The 17,993-nt window shown below is 38.3% G+C and overlaps 1 protein-coding gene and 1 pseudogene across 2 annotated transcripts in view; both read left to right on the top strand.

Annotated features, from left to right (window-relative positions):
* The window catches only part of Gpc6 (glypican 6), a 965,911-nt gene that overhangs the window by 586,154 nt on the left and 361,764 nt on the right, over positions 1 to 17,993 (top strand). The window lies entirely within an intron of this gene.
* On the top strand, positions 8,055 to 8,484 carry LOC105990542 (annotated as a pseudogene).

Genomic DNA, 17,993 nt, shown 5'->3' with positions numbered 1-17,993 from the left:
AAGGAAGGAAGGAAGGAAGGAAGGAAGGAAGGAAGGAAGGAAGGAAAGAAGGAAGGAGGGAGGGAGGGAGGGAGGGAGGGGGAGGGAGGGAAATAAGAAAGAAAAGAGAAAGAATGAGCAAGTGTTCATATGTTCTATTCAAATAGCATGTTTTATTTTTGATCAGTTTTCCAGAAATACCCAGAGGGCCAAAGTGTGACTGAAAGCAATACAGTGAAAATTCTATTGTTTCTCCCATTTCTGAAGTGACTTGTGTTGTACGCCAGCCACATTATTCACCTATTAGAAATAGAAAATAGCCTGAAGTTTTCCATTTCCATTTAGGCTCCAGTAATTCTCAGTCTGTTCAACAGCCTTCTACATGGGAATAAAATATATGATAGTAGCTGCTACATTTCAGAAAACATCACACTCAGAGCTTTTGTGAAGAGAAAACAAGCTCTAATTCTTTTTTGGTCATATAAAGAGCAAGATTGAGAAAGCACTCATTTAGGAAGATAGATCATTTTCATTTACATGCTTAATAATTATTACTTGAATTGTTTATTTTTGAAGTACTTAAATATTAAATATAAAATTAAGTATTGGAGCTGGGCACCGGTGGCTCACGCCTGTAATCCTAGCTACTCAGGAGGCTGAGATCTGAGGATTGCGGTTCAAAGACAGCCCCAGCAGGAAAGTCTGTGAAACTTATCTCCCATAAAGGACCAGAAAACTTGAAGTGGTGCTGTAGCTCAAGTGGTAGAGCGCTAGCCTTGAGCTGAAGAGCTTAGGGACAGCGCTCAGGCCCAGAGTTCAAGCCCCACAACCGACAAAAAAAAAATTAAGCATTGGAGAAACACCTTGAGCCTTAATACTCTTTTGAGCTGTGGAAATTTGGCCAATTAAAAATGACCACAAATACTACCATTTCCTCTGGTGGATTTTCCTATCCTTTAAATTTGGGCTGACACTGGATTGTGCTTTGTGCAGTAGGATGTGTAGAATTGAGTAGATCTGATGATGAAGAAGTCTGAGATGAAGCATCAAAAACACATATACTTTTCACTCTCTTGCCACCTCTTGGAAGCTTGTCCCCCAGGTGATAAATGGATAAATGGTGTTATCTGCTGGAGAAACTGGTAGAGAAGAACCAAGGTATCCTAGCTGCCAGCTGCTACATGCCAGATACATATGCCAAGCCTTCTTAGACCATCTCCCTTCTTAGTCATCTCCCATGACTGCAGCTTGATAGGTAACCTTCCCAGAATTAAACAGTAAAACTGAGAAGTTGCATGCAGCCAAACTCACTGACCTCCAGAATCATCAACAAAGAAAGAGAGCATTGTGGATTATTGTTTGAGGCTCCTAAGTTTTCCAGCAATTGGTTATGCAGAAAAAGATACATAACTTTGGAAAAGTAGAGTAGAAAACTAGTTAGCCCTCTCCCCAAAGCCATGACCACAGATGAATTATAAAAGGAGACATCAGCATGACTCTCTGACTTCACTCTGATCTTTTACCTCCTGGAAATATTATCTTTTGAAGGCATCAACTGAGTGAAATTACAAGCTGAAGGACAGCCCCATGGGCTCTTTAATTGGATGGTCCATTTTCTTGACAAGTAACTGATTCCACTGATTGTTGATTGTTGATAGTTTATTGGCTATAGGTATGTCTGCATATCTGAGAAATCAAATAGCTTGATGACATCATATGACTAAAGAATATAACCATGATGTAGCAATGTATCATAGTGGATTGCAGTGCTAACAGGTGGCTCGTGCCTATTAGCTACTGAGGAGATTGAGCTCTGAGGACCATGGTTCAAAAACAACCTGGGCAGGGAAGTCCATGAGACTCTTATCTCCAGTTAACCACCCAAAAGCTGGAAGTGGACCTGTGACTCAAGTGACAGAGCACAGGCCCTGAGTTCAACCCCTAGGATCAGCATAATCAATCAATCAATCAATCAATTCTTGACTCCATTTGGAAAGCCTTTCCATGCCTCCTGTTGCTATTGTTGGAGGCTAAAGATAAATAAGTAATGAAACACCCAGTATTATGATGTAGTTGGATCTTGGAGCTTCTGATCATTCATTTTTCCTACTCCATTAATTAGATACTACTTGCAAAAGATACTTTAAAAATAGTGTCTTGCTATGCGTTATCATGAAACTCCTATCAATTTCCACTTATCTAGAAAACAGGCCTAATATTTGCTGTTCTAAAGTTACAGATTTTGAAAGCTTCCTAGGAAAGATATGCAGAATCTTAAAAGTCTTCATAGTGGAGTTAATGTCTTCATTATATACTCAACGTACTTTGAAGCAGACAAAATGCAACGTGGCAAAATTATCTTTTCTACAAGGACTTGCATTTTGATAGTTACCTATTAATCAGCTATCCAGAATAAGAGTCATGTAATTTAAGAGAAAAAAAAGTAATACTACTCAAGAGCAAATTAGATTTCCCCTAAGACAAGTTCTTTTAAAATACTCTGAAATTGCAATAATAAATTATTCTTCAGTAAGGATCAGTTTCATGAGGACATTCAACTTTAATAAATCAACCATCTCTGTGTGATTTAGTTCAAAACAAATTATTCCATTTCCTTAAGCCAAGGCACTTTTACATGGTTTAGAAATGGCTGAACATTTTTATAGAGATCTTTTCTAAAAGACTCACCTTTGAATAAGTAATTAATTGACAACCTCCTCCCAAAAAATGTTAGACAACAACTATGTTCTTCATATGAATTTTGTATGTATTAGTCTGGAAAGAAACTAAAAGATGAGGTATGAATTTGGGAAAGTTTCTCTACCATAGCCCAAACTCAGGAAATAAAAATTTGAGATGCAATTGGTTACAAAAATGGGAATGACTAGTAAGTCTTATTGTATCTCTATGGTTGAATATCATCAAAAGAATTCATATATGCTAGCTTCTTTTTTTCACTTAGAACAAAGGGAAGCTATCCCACAAATCCACTGACAGTGCTATATTGACTTTGGGTCAATGGGAATCTATAGGACTGCTGTCTTACTCTTAAGAAAACTGTAATTTAAGATAGATACTGACCATGTCTTCTGAGATATAGTATAGGGGACATGTAGCCAGCATGGCTTTCATCTTTCCTTAACCAAACTTAGACCTTAGTAACAGGCTTGCAGAAGACCAAAGCCCAAAGAAACCACTGAACTGTGATGCTGTGCCCTCCTCCCCCCTGGAGAGGGATCACCAGCTCCAATGAAGGTGCCAAAGTCCTTGATCTCTGATTTCAATGACTAACTGATAGATTGAGCACATGAATGACCCTCAGATTAGCAGCAGCCCTGTGATGGAGATTCTAAACTTGCTTGTATGGCTCTGATGTGGAAGACAGGCCCATCCCTAGGCAGAAAAGGCTGTCAAAATCAGATGGGATGTTTCATGTCCAGTGTGGACTAGAGGACAATTGCCTTGGCCTACAAATGCCTATCCAATCACATAGATCAGGCAAAGGAAGCCTGGCTGCAAAATGTTAAGCTCTCCCCAAACACACATCCTCTGGATTGGCAGGATTTATTTGGCATTCACTGCTTAATGACTGAGCAGCTTGCTAGAACTGATTTATTGGCTCAAGGCAGAGCTGGTAGATCAAGGTCTTCTGTGACTGCCATTGAGCAATCCAAGGAAAAGGAATTGGGATTGATGGTGTCTACCTGTATGGATTTTTATTTAGTTTCTTCGAGGAGACAGTGAACATCCCTAGGGATCTTTATAAATAGAATCAATACTCCCTAGTTGAAAATCTGGGAGACGAAATCAATCATTCCGAGAGAATGTTTTGCATCCTAATGTTTGTGCTTTCAAGTTTTCCAAGTGTGGCAATTTCCATTGCTTTCAGTTGGAATATGCAAATTTTCAGGCGGTAATGTCTCTAAGAGCAGGAATTCAGAGTAGACACTCAAAGTTAGTCCCTTTCCCTTCCTCTCAAAGATCCATGTTAAAAACACAAAAAATAAATTTCAGAAAAGGTTATGTCTTATGTATCGTGCATTTTTCTGGAAAATTCATGAATACTATTGGAACCCTTTTAAAGAGCCAGAAAGTGTTTGTGTGTGTGTGTGTGTGTGTGTGTGTGTGTGTGTGTGTGTGTGTGTGTGTGTTGAGGGGGAGATAATAGGTCCCCTGCCCCAATGAGATAGAAAAATGGAAAATCCAGGTGCTTGGCTGGAATCATTCACTGGCTAAATGGTTTCTCCACAGGAGCTTTGCAGATGTTTGTCTCAGCAAAATGAAAGATTTCCTTAGGTTGTAAAACATGGTCCACTCCTCCCCCACTTCTTTCTCTCTTCCTTCTTCCCTGCTTCCTGTCCTCCCTCTCTTTCTTTTGCATGGTCAAAACTTAATAAATGTTTTATTCATAAATGTGTAGACTTGATTTGTATACTATATCCAATATCCATATCTAGTCTGAAATTGCCATCATCTGCTTTCTGGAACCACAGGCTAAAACTTTCTAGCTCTAACACAGTATCTTCATGATTTGGTTAACTAAGCCACAGAGAATACCATGACCTTCCAATAACTTATTATCTTCTAAACAAAAAGAAGAAGAAATGGTAGTCACTGGTGGCTTATACCTATAGTCCTAGCTACTCAGGAGGCTGACATCTGAGATTCACAGTTCAAAGCCAGCCCATTCAGGAAACTCCTTGAGAATCATATGTCCAATTAGCCACCAGAAAACTGGAAGTGGTGCTGTGGCTCAAAGTGGCAGAGTGTTAGCCTTGAGCAGAGAAGCTCAGGGATAGCACCCAGGGCCTGAGTTCAAGCCCCATGACTGACAGAGAGAGAGAGAGGATATTTTTATTCTTCTTGTGGTAAAACAACGAAACACACCGATTGCAGAATTAAATGTTACAATTAATACATTTGTTTAAAAGTCTATGAAATGATACTATCTAAAGATTTAAACACCATTCTCGTTTTTTTTATCTTGTTTCATGTATGTTATGTCAAAGATTCTGAATTGAGGATTTAAAAGTTCTGCTTCAAAGATTGACTCTTGTACCCAAAGTTATAGATGTGCATTTTACTATAGAGAGGATTCTATCATTTTTTTTGCCAGATATTCACAGAGGTACATGATCCAGAAACAGTTTTAAAAAAAAACTAATGATTTCCATAAACTTCATTGTACTCTGTGCTCTTCCTTGAAGAAGAAGTAAAATAAAATGAGAACAAGTACAGTTCTTTTACCTTTGAGTCCTTCCGCAGGTTTAGGATAGGTAAGTTCCTTGGCCCTACTCTATGCTTTTGAAGCATTGTCTTCTATTGTATCTCCAAGGTCATTGGCATGCCCAAGGAAAGCTAGTTTCCCAAGTGGCTTCTTCCTCCTGCCCCTCAAGCTCACATACATCCCCCTAATTCTCTGAATGTAGGAAAGTCACAGAGCAGCAGAATATCTTGTGGATGTGTGGCCCTCAGGAACTGTTTGTTTCCTAACATTTCTCCTTGCTGTGATTTAAAAGGTAATGCCATTTATTTCCTATTACCTCTGGAATCCAGAGACAAGGTCAAAGCAGTGTAAACTGTTCTTCAGACATGCGGAAGTAATGACCTTTTATGGGGTTTTAAAAAATATTTTATTCTACATAACTAAAGCTGGCCCCCAAATTTTATTTTCCTGCCTCCACATCCTGAGTGGCAGGAATTACATGTGTACTACATGTTCAATGAGGAGTCTGACTCCCTTTTAGTCAATTTATTTATACCAGAATAGGAACTAATTATTATTAGACATTTATTATATACTAAGCAAGTCACTTGCATTGTTTGCATTCAGTCCATACAAAGATTCTTTGATATAGGTATTGCTTTCAGCCTCATGTTATAAATGCAGAAAGCAAGCTTAGATCGGTTGTATAGCTTATCAGAGATCATAAAGCCAGAAAGGAGCTAGTCTGTTAGGCTAGCCTAACTTCCAAATGTACAAATCAATCATGCTGGAAGGTCTCAGACTCGGATATATTGAGTCAGAAATGCTAAGAATGGGGTTAAGTTCCTCTCATTTAACAAGCCTAGAGGCAGCGTGATACATAGAAAACTGTGAGAACCACCACTTACAAATTTTAGAATATATGTTACAGATTTTTTTGGAATATTTTTTGTCATCTTTAAGGAGCTATACAAATGAGTTGTCACTCAACAAAGCAGTTTACCAAGTGCGTCTTGATCAACATCACCCTTTCAACATTCCTACCCACCCCTCCCAGCCTACCTTGTCCCTCACTTCCTTAAATTTTCAGGATATGTATTTATTTTGTTTTGCCATGGAACAAAGCAGTTTATGTACATAATGCATCTTGAGCTGTGTCATCCTTCAACATTTTCACTCCCTTTTGACCTATTTTTCTTAACTTTAAAATGGGACATTTTTTAAATGGGGCATTATCATTATTTACTCATCTACATTTTTTTTTTAAAAAAGGCATGTGAGAGTCTTGCCCAAGATGTATTACCTTAGTGTTTTGTGGTTCACACTTTGGGAATTTTGTTCTTGTGATACCTTGAGTGTCTTATGCATTCACTCATGATAATTAAGGGTAAAGACCAAAACACTTGTGCTTTCCTTAAAACAAGAGGTAAAACCCAGTGAGTGAGTTCAGTTGGTGCTGTTCTCAAATCTCAGGCGAATAATGATGGATGAGATTTGCACTGAACTGATCACTATTAAAAACAATAATCCTGGGGCTGGGAAGGTGGCTCAGTGGTAGAGTGCTTGCCTTGCATGCATGAGGCCCAGGATTCAATTCCTCATCACCACATAACTAGAAAAAGCCAGAAGTGGTGCTGTGGCTTAAGTGGTAGAGCACTAGCCCTGAGCTGAAGAGCTGAGGGACAGCTCCCAGGCCCAGAGTTCAGGCCCCGCCAAAAAAAAAAATCCTATGAAATGAGGATTGCTAGTTGTACAAGAAGAAAAAATACTTTTAAAACAGTTTGACAATTATTTTAAAAAGATTTAAAAACAATGCATATTGTATTTTCCAACTATGGGAGGCAACTTGATCAACTTCACAATCATGGTTCTGTTGGCCCAGTGTAGTTTTTGATCTCCATGGTGTACAATCCTGACAGAGGTCTGGATTCATTTCCCTTTCTCTCTCTGTGGTTATTGATGAGAAGATACCCATCCATGTAGAATGTCATTTGCATATTTCCCAAGTCCAAAGCATTTTGATGTTAAATGTATTAGATTTTGAACAACTTAGGTGTGATTAGATGTAATTTAATATAGATATGGCCAGACTTAGTGTCCCTGGGTAGCCAAAATTCAATTTTTTTTTAATTAGTATTTCAGGGGAAAGGCCTCCTCCAGCCACAGTAATCGGATTTTCACTGTATTTTTTATTCCTTTCCAGATCTGACTGTCTTAAAATTTAATTACTGTTAGCAAGACCTTTATAAGAAGAATAGAAATATTCTCCTAATAGTGTTAGCATATTAAATGTAATTTTCAGGTAGCCCTCCTAGGATTCCAGCACTCTTCAATAGAGCCAATTTAGCTCCCTCTTTTTCTGTCCTGACAGTTCATGTTCAACTCAGAAATACATTCTTTCCCTGACTCCTCTGATGCTATTGCCATTCCATTGTCCTGGTGTGTTAGAAATGTTAATTCGTTAGTGATAAAAACCCATCCAATCTGTTACGCGGTTTAACACTGTGCTTACAAATATCATTAAACATTCTAACTATAGTCCTTCTACTGCTTCATGTAGACTTTTGCTGATTTGTTAGGAGTTTAGTTTATTTTTTTAATGATGGCTTTTAACCATCATTTGTATTTGAAAACAGAAGGAATATGAAAAAGCACACAGAGGTGCTGACGTTAAAATGCAAGAGGGCAAAAGGCATGTTTCACAAAAACCAAGATCAAAGAACCCCAGAATTAATACATGTCTTTAAAACATTGAACTCTGGAGTGGCACCTGTGAAAGGGACACGGCCCGGGCTTGGTCAGTCGGTGAGGATAGCAGGTCGCTCTAGCTCAGGCTTCTCCTGGACTGGCCGCAAGTGAAGGTTTAGCTATGTTGTCTCTAATCCGACAGGTGATCAGCACCTCGCAAAGCTCCAGGCCTGTTGGTCCCTACAGTCAAGCTGTGTTAGTCCACTGGACGGTGTACATTTCAGGACAGGTAGGCCTGGACCCCTCAAGTGAAAAGCTTGTGCCAGGAGGGGTGGTGGATGAAGCGAAACAAGCTCTTACAAACATGGGTGAAATTCTGAAAGCAGCAGGCTGTGACTTCACCAATGTGGTAAAAGCAACTGTCTTTCTGACTGACATGAATGACTCTGGTACTGTCAATGAAGTCTACAAACAATTTTTCAAGAGTGATTTTCCAGCTCGATCTGCTTAGCAGGTTGCTGGCTTACCCATAGGGGCCCTTGTTGAAATTGAAGCTATAGCTGTCCAAGGGCCTCTCACTATAGCTTCGTTGTTAGTGGCCTCAGTGTGCTTTACTCAGGAATTTTCATCATATCTTTAACATTAATTTTCACAAATTCATACATAGGAAAGATTAGATAATGAAAATGATGAAGTTACTGGTGCTATAAATTACACTTTTATATACTTATATGGCTAAGTACAAGTGTACAGAGACATTAATTACATAGTTCAAATAACTAAAAATAAAGGAAAAGATATTATTCACTTAATAAAATAAAATATACATTTTAGAGATGTGAGCAAAATTAAAGTACTCAAATTTGAATAGTACAGGTAAAGGAGAAGGAGGTGGACCAAAATTTTATATGGGTAATATTTTTCTAATGGAAATAAATAAGCATGTAATCTCCCACAATGTGGTTTTGTCTTGGGGTTTTTTGTTTGTTTGTGGAGTTTATGTCGGTCGTAAGGCTTGAACTCTGGGCCTGGGTGCCGTTCCTCAGCTCTTCAGCTCAAGACTAGCACTCTTAACACTTGAGCCACAGCACCACTTCCTGTTTTCTGGTGGTTAATTGGAGATAAGAGTTTCACCAACTTTCCTGCCTGGGCTGGCTTTGAACTGCAGTCCTCAGATCTCAGCCTCCTGAGGAGCTAGGATTGCAGGTATTAGCTACCAGCGCCTGGCTTTTTGCTTATTTTTAACAGTTTTAAATTATACTTGAAAGTGCCGTACCTACGAAAAGAGGAAACCATGGAGATCAGTCGCAGCTGTTTCATCTCACTTTGTCGATCTTTACATTTTTACAGATGTATTTGGGCTATATAATTTACATGTAATCATTTTGTTTGTTCTTTAAAGTCTTTTGTGTGTGTTTGTTGGGAAGTAAGGTAGATCTTGTGGTGTTGTCCAGGCTGGCATCAAACTCCTGAGCTCAAGCAGTCTTTGGCCCCAGCCTCTGAGCAGCTGGGACCACAGGTGCTCACCATACACTTGGCTCTCAGGTTTTTCCTCAGTTTAAGACAACAGTAACGTTAATACTATCTCGTTATAGAATAAATTCATACAGAATTATATAGATTAGAAAAGGAAACTCATTCCATTCAGCTCTCTGAAAAGAAGAAATCACTCTAATGTAGTTTGGATCTTGAACAAAAGACCTCCAACTCCTGAGAGATAGACTTTTAGGAATGGAAAGAAGTGAAGTCATAGGTGCGTGCCTTTGAAAGAGATAGCGAATCCCCAGTCTCTTTGTTTTGCTTCTAGAGCAGCATGATGTATGCAGCTTCCTCTACCACAACTTCCTGTTACCACCACCATCTTACATAGGCCCGAGGCAGCAGGACCAAATGCTCAGTAACAGAAACCTCTTGAATTGTGGACCTAAAACCTTTTTTCTCCCTATTAAAAAAGGAGAAGGACCCAGGTGCCAGTGGCTCATGCCTGTAAACCTAGCTACTCGGAAGGGTGAGATCTGAGGACCACAGTTTGAAGCCAGCTTGGGCAGGAGAGACTGTGAGACTCTTATCTCCAATTAGAAGTGGAGCTGTGGTAGAGTGCTAGCCTTGAGCAGAAAAGCTCAGAGAAAGCACCCAAGCCCTGAACTCAAGCCCCACAAACAAAAAACAAAAAAAGGAGGAGGATTCACTGCATATAACTGGTAGATGGCTACAAGCCCATATGCTTTGTTTACCAGTGTACTGACCCCAGCAGAAAGCACCATTTCCTGGATCTGACAGGAGAACGTCAGGTTGGTTCAGCTCAGGTTAGAAAAGCACCGGTCTGAAGCCAATCACTCTAAGCTAGGAAATCAGATATTCTAGCCAGCTGAAGTTTTAATAGGTCATAAGACTAGGTCAAATACTAGGTCAAACACTAGAATGAGGCTTGAAGAGGTGAGGTGGCTCCTGCCTGTCATCCCAGCTACTTCACAAGAAAGATCTTGGTTTGGCAAAAAAAAAAGTGGGAATCTACCTCAGCCAATAAACTGGTGTCACCCCAGCTATGCAGGAGGCATGAGGAGGAGGATCACAATCCAGGAAGGCATAGAAAAAATCTAGAGGCCCTATCCCCAAAATAACTAAAGCAAAAGGGCTGGGGAATGGCTCAAATGGTAGAGCACCTTGCCCAGCAAGCATGAGCCCTTAAATTCAAGCCCAGTTACCACAAAAATAAGTAAATAAAAGAGCTGGAAGTAAAATGTAGGTATCAATTGACTTGTGAATGGCTTGGGTCAGGATTTTGAGACTTATTTTCTACCCCATAGAAGAGGTAATGGGTTTTGTTACTTGTGACAAAAAATAAATACTACATGTTGGCTTTTCAAACCTATTTCCAGTTACAGCAGTCCATTGAAGTGCAAGATATCCAAGAAGAGATACCTACTTTTCTTTCTTGTTTCAATAGTCCTTATCTTTGAGAATACATAATTTAAAGTTTGCTTTTTCTTCCTAAGGAACTCCATGGGTCAAAACAGTTTTTAAGTTTGCGTAATAATTCAGATAAATAAATTCACACACTTTTATTAGCTGTAATAACTTAATCAATGTATAAATGTGGAAACATCAATACAAAACAATTATATTTTTAATATATATTTTAATTGTAAAGATAACAATTGTATTTTTAAAAAAACACTTTGGCTGTAGTTTTCCTATAAGCAATTATATTTATAAGAATATTGTTATGATTAAGAGGAAAGAACATTTGTAACACCAGATTTGCACTAAGCCCTATGGGGAAATGAATGAGTATGAACCACCTCTCCTACCCTCAAAAGGGCTTACAATCTCTTCTCAAGTCTTCCATTGGGTCAGCAATTGGAAAACCTTTTAAAAAAAATTCCAAGGCTGAGTATCTCAGTAGTAGAACACTGGTCTACCATGTACTAAGCACTGGTGAGTCCCAGCACTGCAAGAAAACATAAGAGCAAACATTCCATTTCAGTAAATGTTCATCTATGACTCATAAGTATTAACAGAGCTGATCTTACTACTCTATAGCAAGTACAAGAACCTTCTCTATAACTCCAGTTATCTCCAGTGAGGAAAACCTTAAATGCTCAATGGACTTGACACTAATAAATATCCCTGTTTTAATTATCCAAGTTTGCAACTAAAATATATATAACAATCCCTCATATACATGAACATATTAACAGTGCTGTTCTTGACTAATTGAATGGTAATATTTAGATTTCACCTTTTAAAGTTTGTTGTCTGATGTTAAATGGAAAGATATGCATAAATCTTTTCTTGCAAATATTACTTAAATAATTATTCTATGTTATAGAGAATACCTACACAGAAACTTATTTTTTACCAAAATAAAAAAGATTTTAGTAACTGATATCCATGAAACTTGAAAAAAAACATTTAATTCTGAGAAGAATGGATAAAGAAGTGCTGCAGCGAGGCGTCTGAAGAAATGTGGGGGCTGGCTTCTTAAACTGGAGTCATTTGGGACAGCATAGGAGGCTGTGACTACAAGCTTGCTGCAGCTGAGTCTCATTCATTCAATACATCTTAAACAACTTTGGCACTTATGACTGGAGAGGGAGCAACACCTGCAGCCCTGTACTTGCACCAAGAGGTTGTCAGCCTATAGGCTTCTAATTACTTGGAATTAACATAACTATATTTCCAGGCTTGTTTTTAATTGAAATGTTTATTCCCCAAATCAGAAACAGCATAACAAGATGTCTGTCATATTTGAATGGTCCCCACTACTATTTCCTCTTTTCTTAAAATAAACGTACAGCATTCTGCTAAATTATAATAAATAAGGTCACCTAGTTAGTGATTGGGGGGAACTTAATCTTAAAAACTGACCTTCATAATGGATTTCAAGGTATCTGGCTGGCCTGGTCAGAGTTCAAAGTGTTTTCATTACTCGGTTGTTTGTTGTCCCTTCAATAAAGCAGCTACTCTTAACTACTTCATTTTTTTGTTGTTGAGGACTACTCTATATTATTTTCTATTGTTTTTAGAACATGGTAGTAAAAAAATATAACGTTTGTTCTTGCATCTGGCTTCCTGTCAGAGAAAGAGTTTTGAGACAACCAAAGTGGGTGGTTTCACTCTGTGCCCAATAAATGAATTTTAATTCTCATTGAAGTAATGCTTTACTTTTTAAACTACAGAAGTTTGCCAACTGTCAATTCTAAGCAATTGTCTAAGATTTACCAAGATAGTATATATTTACCAAGATAGTATATGCTATATGCTATATAGTATATGTAATGTGCTAAACTGTATTTTTACATGCAATTATTTAACTTGTATATGCTGAGTTTCCTTTTGATTCAGGAATAAATGATTGATGTCATAAAATATAAGAGAAACTCATGACTAGAATAGCCACATTACTCGGGTGGTAAAACACCTGTCTACCAAGTACAAGTGTATAGATATGGGTCTATGTGGGTGTGCACGCAAGTGTGTGTATGTGTATGGTGTACATGTGTGTTAGATCTATAGTCTTATCTCAGGATTGCGTCTTTGTGGACTCTGTGTTCTAAACTTCTGTACTAAGGATGCATACAATGCAGTTACTCGTCAGTGCACTCCCTATTTAAAGTGGCCAAATTCTCGTATTCCTCTTAGAAGTCTTTAACAGGGTCTCAACAGTGTAAAATTAAAGTGTCAGGGTAGCTGTGTTTCATTCTGTGTTGAACTGTGTTTTTAGCTGGTAGAGGTCAAAGCTGCCTTCCTTCTGTGGATCATGGCCTCTTCTTGTTGAAAACGCACATGCATGTACATACATGTATTATGTGAAAACAAATAGCAATAAGGATACCAATCAGATGGTCTTCAATTACAAAAAAAGTATGCTTGGATCTTGGGAGATGAAGGAGGATATGTACTATAATCACGAGAATCTTTAAAAGTCACAAGATAAGAGGAAGACTTAACCTTGGTTTTTTTTGTTTTTTTGTTTTTCACTCTCCTTCTTAATTTCTGCTCTTCCTCCAAGGCTGGTTTAAGTCTGCAAGGCGAGCTTTTGTTGTTATTCTAATCTAAAGATCATCACCTCCTTGAATTGATGAATCTGTTTTTACCATATAACCTCATATACTTAACAATCTAGAGCAACAGTGTGAGACTTCTCATGTGTAGAACTTATTTAAAGCACAGCCAAATTACTGTGTATTTTTAACTTCAACAGGTTTCAGACTTCTTAACAAGATCACAGCTTCTTTGAGTACAAGCACGAATAGTTCTTTGCTTTTTGTTTTGTATGGTTATAGGCAGTATAATGCATTACAGATATTTATGGTTAGTAGTCACATGTTAATATGCTAGCACCCCAGAATGATAATAAAGATAATAGGCCCTAGTAAGTCTACAAAATATACTTGTTAGTTCCTAGCCCATGGCCAATGAATTATGGAATGTGACACTAAGCATGCAGAAGCTTCTATAGCCAGTAACATTGATTGGACATTTGAATATGAAGCCAATGGGCTTGTCTTGAACAAAGAAGTCACTTGAGTTATTATCAATACTGCTCAGTAAGGCTAATCTGATGTGACAGCAAATCAGCACAGAAGAGTCACATATTGACCCATAAAAGACCAGAAAGTAAGAAAATATGGCTGGGTACAGTAATTCAAGACTGTAATCCAAAATACTCAGGAGGTGGCTTAGATGGTGTGTGGGGGGGGGAGTAGATAGAAGGCCAATTGGAGGCCAGTCATGAGAAAAAAAGATGTTAGTGTGACTTCATCACAAGCAGTGACCTAGTGTGGCAGTGTACAGCTGGCATCCCAACTATGTGGAAACATGCAGAATACAGTGCACCCTTTGGGGCAGGGATGGCAAGTAGGAGTATCACAACCCAGACCAGCCTGGACACGAAGGCAGATATCTCTTCAAGCAAAAAAGAAAGTTCGGAATTCAGTTCCCTGTACAAAGAAGGAGGAGGAGGAGGAAAAGAGAAGGAGGAGGAGGAAGGGGAGAGGAAGAGAGGGGAAAGGAAAGGAAAGGAAAGGAAAGGAAAGGAAAGGAAAGGAAAGGAAAGGAAAGGAAAGGAAAGGAAAGGAAAAGAAAGGAAAGGAAAGGAAAAGAAAGGAAAGGAAAGGAAAGGAAAAGAAAGGAAAGGAAAGGGGAAAAACAGGAAAAAGGTGAGGGGAGGGAAGGGAAGGAAATGGAAGAGGAAGGGAAAGGGGAAGGGAAGGTTTTCTGACATTTGACAAAAGTAGTTGAGAAGGCCATGCAGGCCAGGGATCAGGACTCTATTCATCATAGATTGGTTAAATTATGTGGCCTTCTCGGAATGCTAGAACTTATCAACAAAAGTACCCCTCGACACTCTAGACTGTAGCTCCTCCTCTATTTATAAATGAAAAATTCAAGGAAGGCTGTGACATCCTTCAACTGCCCACACCAGAGCTTGCAGAACTCCCCTCCTGGCTCTACACCATGCCAAATAGATTTAGACCAAGAGAGATCTAAAGATTCCCTGGCACAGCAAATAGAGAAATCCACCCTGCAGCTTGTGCCTGGACGGACTAGTAGGACCCTCCTCTTTCCATAATCTGCTGCCATCGTGAGTTTGAAATGTCAATGGGAACAAGATAGTTTTCTGGCTCTGTGCATATGGGAAGGAAAAAAATAAATTCCTGAAAATTTCCCTTCTACCGAAATTTAAAATTTTGAACCAATTATTGATTACTCTGCATTATTTTGCTGAGATATAAAAGGAGGCTTTAGATTTTGATTTGTCTCCTTGATTGGCTCCTGAGCAGTAAACAAATAGGATATAACTGTGTAGCCCAGAAAGCGGTCATCTATGTATTGGAGACAGGGCAGCAGTTTGACTGAGTGTGTGCATTGGTGGTATGGTCTCCTACTTAAGACTTCCACCAAGGCAGATGTTTTCACACTCCCAGCCCTAACTTCCTCTGGAGATTTGTTTTTGGCCACAGGACCACCTGTCTTGAGAAGTACATTCATCTCCCTTCTTCCTCCAGAACTTTGCTACCTTGCCTTCTCAAGAATACACAAGTATCTCGTGTCTACTCTTGTGTGTTTTGGTAGGGGACACCTCTTTGTCTCCAGGCAGGATTTATGTTTCTGATCAGTTTATCCTGTTGAGCATTGTGTGGTAGAAGCTGAAACAAGATCTCTGTCAGGTCCACCCCCTTTCTGTAATCTCTTTCCTCTCTTCCTTCCTTACAGTTTTTTTTTTTCTGGAGAACATGCCCTCAATAAATCATATAAATCTCAGGTTCTGTTCTAGGATATCTGACCAGAGGCAGAGTATGCTAAGTAAAACCTTTTCTATTTTCTATTACCTCAACTAGTTTATCCTTTCGCTTGATTTGAATTAAGAATATCTAATTATCTCCTTTAAAAAAAAAAGATACCTGAATTTTGAGATTCTTTTGAAATATCTTGAAAAGTCTTCATCTCCTGAGTTTGGATTCCTTATTATTTTTGGTCACCAATGTCAGAGCAAAGCAAAACTGTATTATAGAACAAGTAGCTATTTCTGAACATGTGTTAATTGCTATTTCTTATCTGATGAGCCCATTGTAAAAGTTCCTTTGCAAGAAACTTAATGTATCTCCAGAACATCACTATTTTCTTGTGCAAATACACCCCCCCACACACACACACAGAGATACGCACACACACACACAATCATGTTTTTGAACCTGGAAGTTTTTATTCTGTTGTTCCTTGGAAGCATGAATCTTCCAAATGGTTTTCCTTTTGAAGACCTTGGAAAAAGCTGCTTTATTAATTTGTGATAAATAAAAAATTTGCTTAAAATAGCAAACTTGGAAACATATAATTTCCAATTTTGTATTCAAATCATGTCAGTGGCATAGGAAGCAGGGTTTATTTGGGAGAAAGCTACCGCTATTTGCATAATTTTCTTGGGCTGCAACATGAGGAAAATCTGGCTGCTTATTACTAGAGCCTGGTTTAACTTTGCTTTCAAATATTCATTCACTAAAATCTTGGTGGTGCTTACATTAAAAAATGCACTTAAGCTAATTGAAAAATTACCTACTCTTCCATTTCCTCCCTATCATTTTGCAGCCACATGTGTTTGTTCATACATCTAATTGTCAGTCATCTTCACTAGCTATTTTCATTAGAAATTTAGAAAGGATGATATAATCACTAAAACTCTAGCCACTAGCTTCAGCACTGTTTTGTTTCTCCTTCTTTAACCATCTATGTTATCCAATCTTTTAGCATCCTTTCATTCAGGAAGCAGCTATAAATGACATCTTCCTTGTCTCCAATTTCCTAAAATCATGGCAGTTCTACAAATGTCCTTCTTAATTTCCAGAATTCCCAAAATAAAATCTACAGAGTGGTTCACTTTGAATGAATACAACTGACTTGCAAGTTTTCTAGGGTCTTAAATACAAGCAGAATCATCCCTGATTGTTCCTAACTTTGATTACAAGTTGATGAAACCCAGTCTTCTACAACTGAAACTCAAGCATTTCCCACCAAGAAAAAAGGAAATAGGTATTTTTGAGCATATTAAACAAATACTTATTTGTTTGTCAATGGAATTCAAAATGTGGTCCCTATTTTCATGCCAATCAGATTCCAAGAGAGAAGACAGACAGAAGCAATCACACTGTAGTGTGATTTATACCCATGTCCACCTCTCAAAGCTGAAAGAGGAGGAAAGATAAGAAAACTGCCCATCTGCTGTTTGGGACAAAAAGGTCATAGAAGATTTCTGGTAGACATGATTTGTTACTTTAATTTAAAAGGGTAACTTTAAGGTACCAACCCTGAATTATTTAATTCTCCTCTTTATCATTGCTTAAGTCTTTCACTTCTCAGTCAAAAACCAATCTTCTTCAAGTCATTTAATTTTCTCCCATAACTACTTTCTTTCACTATCTACCAATTTCCTAAGGATTAGCCATAATCTAGTGACAGGAAAATTGAAATAATAATAGCTTAAATAGGATGGAAAGAATTTTTCCAGCTGGTTGCTTGTAAAATGTTCTCTTGATAAAAGTCTGTAATACTAGTTTTTCTTTTAATCTAACTTGTTAATAGTATTGGGTTGGGTCTAAGGTTTAAGCAAACATGGTCTCCACTCTCCCTGTGGCCTGACTCAAGCTCTAGTTCACATGTTATACTCAGAACATTGTTATATGGATTATTCAGAATTCATATCTTTGAGAAATCTAATGCTTACCAAGGTACAAAGCGATCCATTTAAATGTTGGTGCTGATGTGTATGGTATGGCTTCCAGACTGGTTTCTTGTTGTTGTTGTTGTTGTTTTTGTTTTAACTCTTGGTGTTGAACTGTGATCCTCAGATTTCAGACTCCTGAGTAGCTAGGATTACAGATGTAAGCCACTGGGACCCTGCCCAGACTGGTTTATGTCATTGAAATCATAGTAAAGTGTTATGTCTTAGTGATTTTTGACTAGAGCTCATGGAAGGAATATATATGTAGAAAATTGGTAGCTCACACTTAGAATCCCATACTGGGCAGGCTGAAGCAGGAGGATCCTGAGGATGAGATCAGCTGGTGCTACATAGACTCTTTCAGTTTTTTCTTTAAAAACCTATGATTACATAGTCAAT

Source organism: Dipodomys ordii, unplaced genomic scaffold (genome assembly GCF_000151885.1).
Source record: "Dipodomys ordii isolate 6190 unplaced genomic scaffold, Dord_2.0 Scaffold65, whole genome shotgun sequence".
Classification (NCBI taxonomy): Eukaryota; Metazoa; Chordata; class Mammalia; order Rodentia; family Heteromyidae; genus Dipodomys; species Dipodomys ordii.
The sequence above is the reverse complement of the archived record's forward strand: the minus strand, read 5'-3'. Positions and strand labels throughout refer to the sequence as shown.